Consider the following 9,972-nt stretch of genomic DNA (forward strand, 5'->3'; position numbering starts at 1 on the left):
TTTCATCCGGAGCTCCTTCTGGTAGTCGAAAACATTTCTTTCCAGGGCAAAAAGTCAACGAGTCCCTTCATAATAGTAGTAGTTTTCAGAAAGGGGAAAAGTGAGAGGAGGCAAACACTAGAAAATACAATTTAATTAAAATTAAATGAAAATGAATAAAACTAGCTTGGTAAAGGAGAAATACAATATTAACATTTCCTACAGGTTACCAGGCATACAACTAACTGGTATCACAGTAACTAAAGCTACCAAAAAACTATTCATAGAAACAGTTCTTCCAACCATTTCCTTAATGAGGTTTAAAGACTAAGCAGAATAAAAATAAAACAAAAACAAGGTATGCTAGCCTCATTCTTAAAATATGTGTGTATCTCCTCCTGATAGGTGGCTCGTTGGTCTAGGGGTATGATTCTCGCTTCGGGTGCGAGAGGTCCCGGGTTCAAGTCCCGGACGAGCCCACTACCTTTTCAAAAGGGAAGTCTTTTCCCAAACATTCCTAACTGAGATTCCTTCCGAGAAGGAACAGTTCCCTTTCCCCCTACGTGGAGGGAGCAGGCAAGAGCCTTCCCCAGCTATGGCGCGGGCGATCCCCCAGTCCCAGTTCTCCCGTCTCCGGAAACTGCGAGGAAGGCCAGAGCCGTGGGCAGCCCGCGTGCGCCTGGAGCCGGCGCGGGTCCCGGGTCCCTGCTCACCCCAGGGCGCCCCGCTGCAGGTGCTTCCCTAGCGGCCGGCGCGGCAGGAGAGGCTTCTGCCTCTCTCCGCCCTCGTTTTGCCTGCCCTTGTTGGAGTTCGTGCTGGATGCTAGGATGCTGCGGCTAACGGGGAAAATGTGCAGCTGAATCCCGCGGCTAATATTTTCACTGGTATTCATTCATCAGTAGAATTTGTCTCTAAATTTCTTTTTGTACTTCCCTTTAGGGTTATGGGTATCGCAAGGTCCCAAGCTACCAGAGTATTTTTTCCATGACCCAGGATGTGAGTTTTTTAATTCTTACTTTTTATTGGTCAACAGAGACAGGAAGCTCCAAGGTTAGTCAACATAAAAAGTTTATTTTCTACCCCTGACCCAAAAGAAGGTGCAAATACAGATAATTGCTCATTCTGTAATTCAGGCTCATCTGTTTTTTCCTCAAAATCAAAATGAGCCTAGGAAAACTTCAGGCGACATCTCTGGCACAATTCCACCATTCAACAGCTGAGGGAATTTGGCTTGTCTCTCCAGTTGTGCCTCTGACGCTGGAGAACATCTCTTCTTCTCTATCTGAAGTCAGCTTCATCTGTTTCCTCTTCCTTTGCTTCTACTCCTTTCTGCACACTTCCTGTTTATTTTTGGTTCAATTTTAACTGTCTTCTAGTTTCTTTCTGACGGAATTTGCATTTATTTGCCTTCCTTGTTATTGTTGATTACAGGTTATTTCCAAGTGGAAAAGGGGAAAATCCCAACTTTATATTAATTATCTTCAATTAATAAATTATATTCCTTTCTCTTCTTATTTCTTTAATAATTTTATTTCTTTCATTTTATATAAAACAGATACCTGTTGATTCAATTTTTTATTTTCTGGAGTAGTTTTCTATGTCTGTCTTTTAAAAATATATTAAATATATATTTTAATTTTATTCCATTTTCTAGAAGATTTAAGTCCATTTTTCAGTCCTAAATTTGTATATTTAGGAGGTACTGAGGATTGAACCTGGTACTCGAATAGCGGGAGCTCAACCACTGAGCTATACCTGTTTCCAGTCGTACTATTTTTTAGTTTACCACTGTCAATTTTGAAGATAAGGGCCTTTTTTGGGTTATATTTTCCTTTTAAAAAGCACTTATATTACCTTTTTATGAATGTAATATTTTGTTTTCACTATAGATGGTTTTAAAAAATAAGTACACTTATATTCATTAAATTATGTCAATTACATCTGAAAGAGTTCCTGCATTTTCTCAAGCTTTTATTGCTGTGCAACCGAATCTCTGGATGGACTTGGTGTTCCTATTTGCCCTTAAATTTTGAAGAATGGAGGACTAGGTAGCTTATGTGAGTAGCCAATGATACTCTCTTTGTAGGTGTCCTGGGCCTATTTCACTATTTCCTGTTCCGGGATCTGCATTTTTATTTATTTACCAATAACAAACCAGTTTAATTGCTCTTTTTCTTTTCTTTTTTTTAAAGATTTATTTTATTTATTTCTCTCCCTTTCCCCCATTGTCTACTCTCTGTGTTCATTCACTGTGTGTTCTTCTATAATTACTTGCATTATCAGGCTCCACTGGGAATCTGCATTTCTTTTTTGTTGCGTCAGCTCTCTGTGTGTGCGGAGCCACTCCTGGGCAGGCTGCACTTTTTCCACGTGGGGCAGCTCTCCTTGCAGTGCCCAATTCTTGCCCGTGGGGCACCCCTACCAGGAGGGGCCCCGCATGCCTCAGCACTCCTTGCGTTGGACAGCACTGTGCGTGGGCCAGCTTCCCACATGGATCAGGAGGCCTGGGGGTCGAACCCTGGACCCTTCATATGGTAGACGGACATCTCTATCAGTTGAGCCATGTCAGCTTCACTGTTCGTTTTTTTAATCAGCTTTTTGAGGTATAATTACATACATTAAAATTCACTATTATAATTTTTCAGTTTTACAACTTTTGACAAATGTGTGTCAAAAAGTCATATAACCACCACTGTAATAAGATACAGAATATTTCTATCTTTCCACCCAAATATTTCTATTTTCCTCATTTTCCTTCATGCCAACCAGTCACTCTATCTCCACCCCTGACAATCACTTTCTTGTCTTGCTTCTTTGACTTCACATACTGCTTCTGATAATCAGCCATGTTACATAAATCTGTAGTCCAATCTTCTTAACTAGTTACCAGCTACCATATATGGGAGTGAATGAGGGTTTGGATGAGTCCAGCCTCCACCAGTGGTCAGATCACCCCACCCTGCTAGTCTTATGACCTGAAACCCCAGACATTGGAGAGTAGAGACAAAGAACCCTTCAATCAATAAGCAAAACAAAGTCATTCTTGTTTTATGCCCCTAAGTTTGGGGTGCCTTGTTATGTTGCAATAGTAGCAAGAATAGATATCTCTGAAATTTTCAATATTTCTGATTTCATTTAGGTTTTGAATCCACCTGTAATTAATTTTTCTGGATTATGTGAGGTAAATAATTAATTTTATTGATTTTCTTCATGAACAATGATTTGATATAGATCCACTTATTTATTAGTCCAGTCTTTCTCTATGGCATTAACACTAAAGCTCTGGGATATCAAGGTTCCAGATATCATTTGGTATGTCTATTAGCCAGCCAAAGGGGTGCTGATGCAAAATATGAGAAATTGCTTGGTTTTTATAAAGGGCATTTATTTGGGGTAGGAGCTTACAGATACCAGGCCATAAAGCATAAAGCATAAGTTTCCCTCACCAAAGTCTATTTGGAGCAAGATGGCTGCCGGCGTCTGTGATGGTTCAGGCTCTCTGGGTTCCTACATTCCTGGAGCTTGCTTCTCTTTCCTCTGTGTGCTTACTTCCTGGGGCTCCTGCTTAAGGCTTCACTATCAAACTCCAACATCTAAACTCCAACATCAAAAACCCTCAGCTCTGTCTTTTGCCACACCTTTTATCTGTGAGTCCCCACCCCTAACGATGTGGCTCAATCAAAGCCCTAATTATAACTTAATCATGTCCAGGTCCAAACCAGATTACAAACATAATCCAGTATCTGTTTTTGGAATTCATAGCCATGCCAAACTGCTACTGTATGTTTATGGCTCCATCACATTACATTTCATGAAAATAGTCATCCTTCTGCACCAATACTATACTCTCATAATTACCATAGCTTTATAACAAGATTTGATCTCTGGTGAAGTGAGTACTCCAAATAAACTTTTTAAAAATCTGTCTGGACTCCCTTGGGTCTTTTATCTTTTACATAAAATTTTTTAACTACTTCCAAAATTCCACAAAAACTTTGTTTGGGTTCTGTTAGCATTGAACTTTCAGGATAATTTTCATAAAATTGATCTTTCTACCATATTCGATCTTATTCTCAATGAACAGGGTATATCTCAATTTTATTATTAATGAAAATATTCAATCTTATTGTCAATGAATATGGTATATCTCAGCATTTACTTAACTAATGTAAATTTTTTTTCAATAACATTTGTAGTGATCTTCCTAATATTATTGAACAATTTTTATTATATTTATTCCTGTTTACCATAATTTATATTGCTATTACAGTTTATTTTCAAATTGCATTTTTTTCATCATTTGTATATCTTCTTTGGACAAAAGTCTATTCAATGTTTTGCCCATTTTTAAAATGGGTCATTTGTTGAGTTGTAGGATTTCTTTATATCATGGATATTAAACCTTTATTGTATATATGATTTCCAAATATTTTTCCCATTGAATTGACTGCCCTTTCTCCCTTTTGACAAAGGTCTTTGAGGTGCAAAAGTACTTAATTTTGAGGTGGTTCCATTTACCTATTTTTCTTCCACCCCTCCCCTTCTCCCCAGATGGTTCCCTCATCTGTTTGCTCAGTGTCTACTTGTTTTCTCTAGGAGCACCAGGAACACACAGGACCTCCCATGTGGGAGTCTGGTGCTCAACTGCTTGAGCTACATCTCCTCCCCCCCAACCATTTTTTCTTTTGTTGCTCATGCTTTGGGTGTAAGAGCCAAGAAACCCCTACTTACCTAAAGTCTTTACGTTTTTTCCTGCATTTCCTCCTAGTAGTTTTATGTCCTGGCTTTTATATTTAGGTCTTTGATCCACTTTGAGTTTATTCTTGTATAGGGAGTGAGATAAGGGTCCTCTTTCATTCTTTTGGCCATGCATATCTAGATTTCTCAGCAACATTTGTTGAAGAGACTATTTTGTCCCAGTAACATGTACTTGGTAAGTTTGTAAAAAACCTGTCTGCTGTAGAGGTGAGGGCTTATTTCTGGATTCTCGATTCTATTCCACTGAGTGATATGCTTATCTTTATGTCAATAACATGCTATTTTGAGAACTGTATCTTTATGTTTCAAGATTAGACAGTGAAAGTCCTTCTACATCACTCTTCTTTTTTATGATGATTTGGCTATTTGGGTGCATTTTCCTTTTCAAATAAATTTGGTAATTGCCTTTTCTATTTCTATAAAGTAGGCTGTTGGAATCTGATTGCTATTGCTTCGAATCTATAAATCGTTTTGGGTAGAATTGACATCTTCACAATATTTAATCTTCCAATCCATGAATACAGAGTCTTTCCACTTGTTTAGGTCTTCTTTCATTTCTTTTAGCATTCTTTCGTAATTTTTTGAATATAGGTCCTGACATTTTTGGGTAAATTGTTTCCTAGGTATTTGAGTCTTTTTGTTGCTTTTAAATGGAATTTTTATCCTGATTTCCTCCTCAGATTGTTCAATGTTGCTGTAGAGAAACATTACTGATTTTTGCATGTCGATCTTGTATCCTGCCATTTTGCTGAACTTGTTTACTAGCTCCAGTAATTTTGTAGCTATTTCAGGGTTTTCTAAATATAGGATCATGTAATCTGCAAATAGCGAGAGTTTTACTTCCTCTTTTCTAATTTGGATGCCTTTTTTTTTTTCTTGTCTAATTGCTCTTCTAGAACTGTTAGCGCAATATTGAGTAAGTGGAGACAGTGGGCATCCTTGTCTTGTTCCTGATCTTAGGGAGAAAAGTTTCAACCTTTCCCCACTGAGTACGATGTTGGCTGTAGGTTTTTCATACATGCCCTTTCTTATATTGAGGAATTTTCCTTCTGGTCGCATATTCTCGTTTTTTATCAAGAAATTATGCTGGATTTTGTCAAATGCCTTTTCTGCATTGATCGAGATGATCATGTGTTTTTTTTCCCCTTTAATTTGCTAATGTGGCGTATTATGTTAAAATTGATTTCCTTATGTTTAACCACCCTTGCATACCAGGAATAAATCCCACTTGGCCATAGTGTATAATTCTTTTGATATGCTGTTTGATTCTATTTGCAAGTCTTTTACTGAGAATTTTTGCATCTATGTTCATTAGAGAGATTAGTCTGTAATTTTCTTGTAGTATATTTTGTATACCTTTATCTGGCTTTGGTATTAGGGTGATGTTGGCTTCATAAAATGTATTGGATAATTTTCCCTGATATTCCATTTTTTGGAAGAGTTTAAACAGGATAGGTGTTAATTCTTGAAATGCTTGGTAGTTTTCACCTGTAAAGCTGCCATCTGTTTCTGTACTTTTCTTTGTTGGGAGATTTTTAATGACTGTGTCAATCTCTATAAATGTGATTGGTTTGTCTAGTTCTTGTATTTCTTGTAGAGTTAATGTAGGTTGTTTTTGTGTTCCTAGGAATTTGTCCATTTCATCTAGGTTGTCTAGATTTTTGGCATAGTTTTTCATAATATCCTCTTATGATTTTTTTTATTTCTAAGACATCAGTCATAACTTCCCACCTTTCATATCTGATTTTATTTGCATCTTTCTCTTTTTTTTTTCTTTTTTAGTCTGGCTAAGAGTTTGTCAATTTTATTAATCTTTTCAAAGAACCAGCTTTTGGTTTTGTTGATTTTCTCTCTGTATATTTTCATTCTCAATTTCATTTATTTCTACTCTAATCCTTATCATTTCTTTTCTTCTGCTTGCTTTGGGATTGATTTGCTGTTCTTTTCTATTGTACATAGTTGTTTAGTTAGATGTTTGATCTTAGCTCTTTCTTTTTAAAACAAAGGTGTTTAGAGCTATAAATTTCCCCCTCAGCACTACCTTCACTGTATCCCATAAGTTTTGGTAAGTTATGTTCTTGTTTTCATTCCTCTAAAAATATTCATTAATTTCTTCTTTGACCCACTGATTGTTTAAGAGTGTGTTGTTTAGCTTCCACGCATTTATGAATTTTCCCCTTTCCCATCTATTATTGATTTCCAGTTACATTACATTGTCAACTGTGAAGGTGCTTTGTATAAATTCAGTCTTTTTATATTTATTGATATCTGCCTTATGACCTAACATGTGGTCTATCCTAGAGAAAGACTCATGGGCATTTGAGAAGAATGTATGACCCACTGATTTGGAATGTAACATTCTGTACATGTCTGTTAGGTCTAGCTCCTTTATCATATTGTTCAAGTTCTCTGTTTCCTTGTTGTTCTTTCATCTAGTTGTTTTACCTAGTGGCATGAGTGGCGTGTAGAAGTCTCCAACTATTATTGTAGAGATGTCTATCCTCTCTCCTGTTTTGCCAATTTGCCTCATGTATTTTGAGGCACCGTGGTCAGGTGCATAAATATTTATAATTCTTGTATTTTCCTGGTGGATGGTCCCTTTTATTAATATGTAATAGCCTTCTGTATCTCATAACTTCTTTGCATTTAAAGTCTGTTTTGTCCTATAGTAGTATAGCTAATCCTGCTCTTTCTTTGTTATTGTTTGCATGGAGTATCGTTTTTCCAACCTTTCACTTTCAGCTGGTTTGTATCTCTGAGTCTAAGGTGAGTCTCTTGTAAGCAGCATATGGAAGACTCATGTATTATTATCCATTCTATCAGCCTATATCTTTTGATTAGGGAGCTTAATCCATTTACATTCAATGATATTACTGCAAATGCATTATTTACTTTCACCATTTTATTCTTCGGTTTTCATATATCGTATCTTATTTTCATATGTCTTCTTACTCTTTTATTTATCCTTCCTGCTATTCTTGCTTTCTACACACTCCTCCAGGCCTCTCTCTTTCTGTTTTTTTTTTTTCTTTTCTTTCAGGCCGTAAGGCTCCCTTTAATACCTCCTGTAAAGATAGATTCTTTTCTACAGATTCTCTTAGTTTCTGTTTGTGAATGTTTTAAATTCACCTTCATATTTGAAGGACAATTTTCCCAGGTAAAGAATTCTTGGCTAGCAGTTTTTCTGTTTCAGTGTCCTAATTGTATTGTACCACTGTCTTCTCACTTCCATGGTTTCTGATGAGAAATCCACACTAAGTCTTACCAGGTGTGGCAGTTTGATACTATTTATGAATTCCAAAAATAGTATTGGATTATGTTCGTAAACTGGTCTGTCCCTCTGGGCTTATTACATTATATTGGATTCAGAGGTTTCACTTTTACTTGATTAAATAATGATTAAGGCTTTGAATGGGCAACTTCATTAGGATTTTGAGAGACAGGACATTCACCTGATCATCTACAGCTAGCCTTGTGGAAGGAGCACAGCCCTGACCCTGGAGAGAAACGAGCCCTGGGAAGAGAGGAACCCAGGGAGCCTGAACTCTTGGCAGATGTAGGCAGCCATCTTGCTCCAACATATGGCAACAGACTTTGGTGAGGGAAGTAAATTATGCTTTATGGCCTGGTAACTGTAAGCCTCTACCCCAAATAAATACCTTTTATAAAGATGAACAGATTTCTGGTATTTTGCATCAGCACCCCCTTGACTGACTAATACACTGGGCATCCCTTGTATGTGATGGTTTGCTTCTCCCATGCTTCTCAGAATTTTTACCTTGTCTTCTATGTTTGACATTCTGAATAGTATGTATCTTGGAGTAGAGCTATTTGGATTTATTTTGGTTAAGGTGTGTTGTGCTTCTTGGACATGTAAATTCATCTCTTTCGTGAAAGTTGGGAAGTTTCAGCCATTATTTCCTCAAATACTCCTTCTGCCCCTTTTTCCTTCTCTTCTACTTAAGGAACGTCTATGACACATATGTTGTTGTCCTTCATATTATCATTCAATTCCCTGAATCCCTACTCAATTTTTTTTCCCATTCTTTTCTCTCCTTATCTATCTCTTGAATTTCAGCTGTTCTGTCTTCTGCATCACTTATTCTTCTACCAGTTTGAGTCTGCTGTTGTATGCCTCTAATGTGTTTTTTATCTCACCTATTGTGTCTTTCATTCCCATGAGCACTGTTATTTTTCTATTCAGATTTTCAAATTCTTCTTTGTGTTTGCTCAGTGTCTTCTTGACATCCTTTATTTCTTTAGCCGTATTGTCTTTCATCTCATTAATTTGATTTTGGACATTTGCATGAACCTTGTTGATTAGTTGTCTCAAATCCTGTGTCTCATCACGACTTTTATATATTTCTTTGCTTGGACTATTTTTCCCATTTTCTTATAACTCATAATTTTTTGCTGATGCCTAGAAATCTAATTATGAGGGTGAATTTGCTCTGATGCTCAATTTCTCTCTTTTGTAAGGGTTTACTGGTAGGAGGTTCTATATTACTCCCATTCTTTGATTCTTGGTTCAACCTATTCTAGGTCTTTAGGATTGTCCATTAGTTGTTCATATCTGGGCCTTTGACCTGAAGGAGCAGGCTAGTAACCAAACTGACCCCTAGGCAGAGGGATCCTGAGCAAACCAATAGGATAAAAGATCCCAAGCAAAACAACAGGATAAGAGCTTTCTCAACCAATAGGATCCATTACCCTAATTAATAATCAGCTAATCAAAGCCTCCCAGTTAGCATATCTCCTTAACTTAAAATGCTAATCTAGTCTCCAAAACCTAACCAATGCTCTCGTGCAGACACAGTGATTGACCAGTTAGAGCATCACATCTTGGGACTCCATCCCCAGGGAGGCGACACAGTGAACCTGTATCTAGTGCAGCCCCAAAGCCCTGAGTGCACTTCATTCTTTGTCCCAGCCAGACCAACACCGACCCGCAACACTGAGCTGAGCTTAGCACCGAGCTGTTCACTTCCACCTTCACCCTGGGAGCACTTCCACCAGCACCTTGGCCAGCCTCGGGCTGTATCACTGAGCTGAAATCAAATACATGTTTTACTGTACTGAGGTAGCATTTCTTCATTCTGAAGTCTCTCCAAACTGAAGAATAAAAGTGGTGGTAACAGGACCCGGTAATGGATTGCAGATCAGCTTCCAAGAGCCTTAGGGAGGGAGGCTGTAAAGACCGGAAAAAGCCTCTTATTAATTGGAATTTCCTCACAT

General features: G+C 37.6%; 1 non-coding gene across 1 annotated transcript; it reads left to right on the forward strand.

Moving 5' to 3' along the window:
- The first annotated feature begins 386 nt into the window (after positions 1-386).
- Positions 387-458, forward strand: TRNAP-CGG (transfer RNA proline (anticodon CGG)). The gene has a single exon. It is a non-coding gene; the product is annotated as a tRNA-Pro (tRNA).
- The last annotated feature ends 9,514 nt before the right edge of the window (positions 459-9,972 follow it).

This window comes from Dasypus novemcinctus, chromosome 22 (assembly GCF_030445035.2).
Source record: "Dasypus novemcinctus isolate mDasNov1 chromosome 22, mDasNov1.1.hap2, whole genome shotgun sequence".
NCBI lineage: Eukaryota > Metazoa > Chordata > Mammalia > Cingulata > Dasypodidae > Dasypus > Dasypus novemcinctus.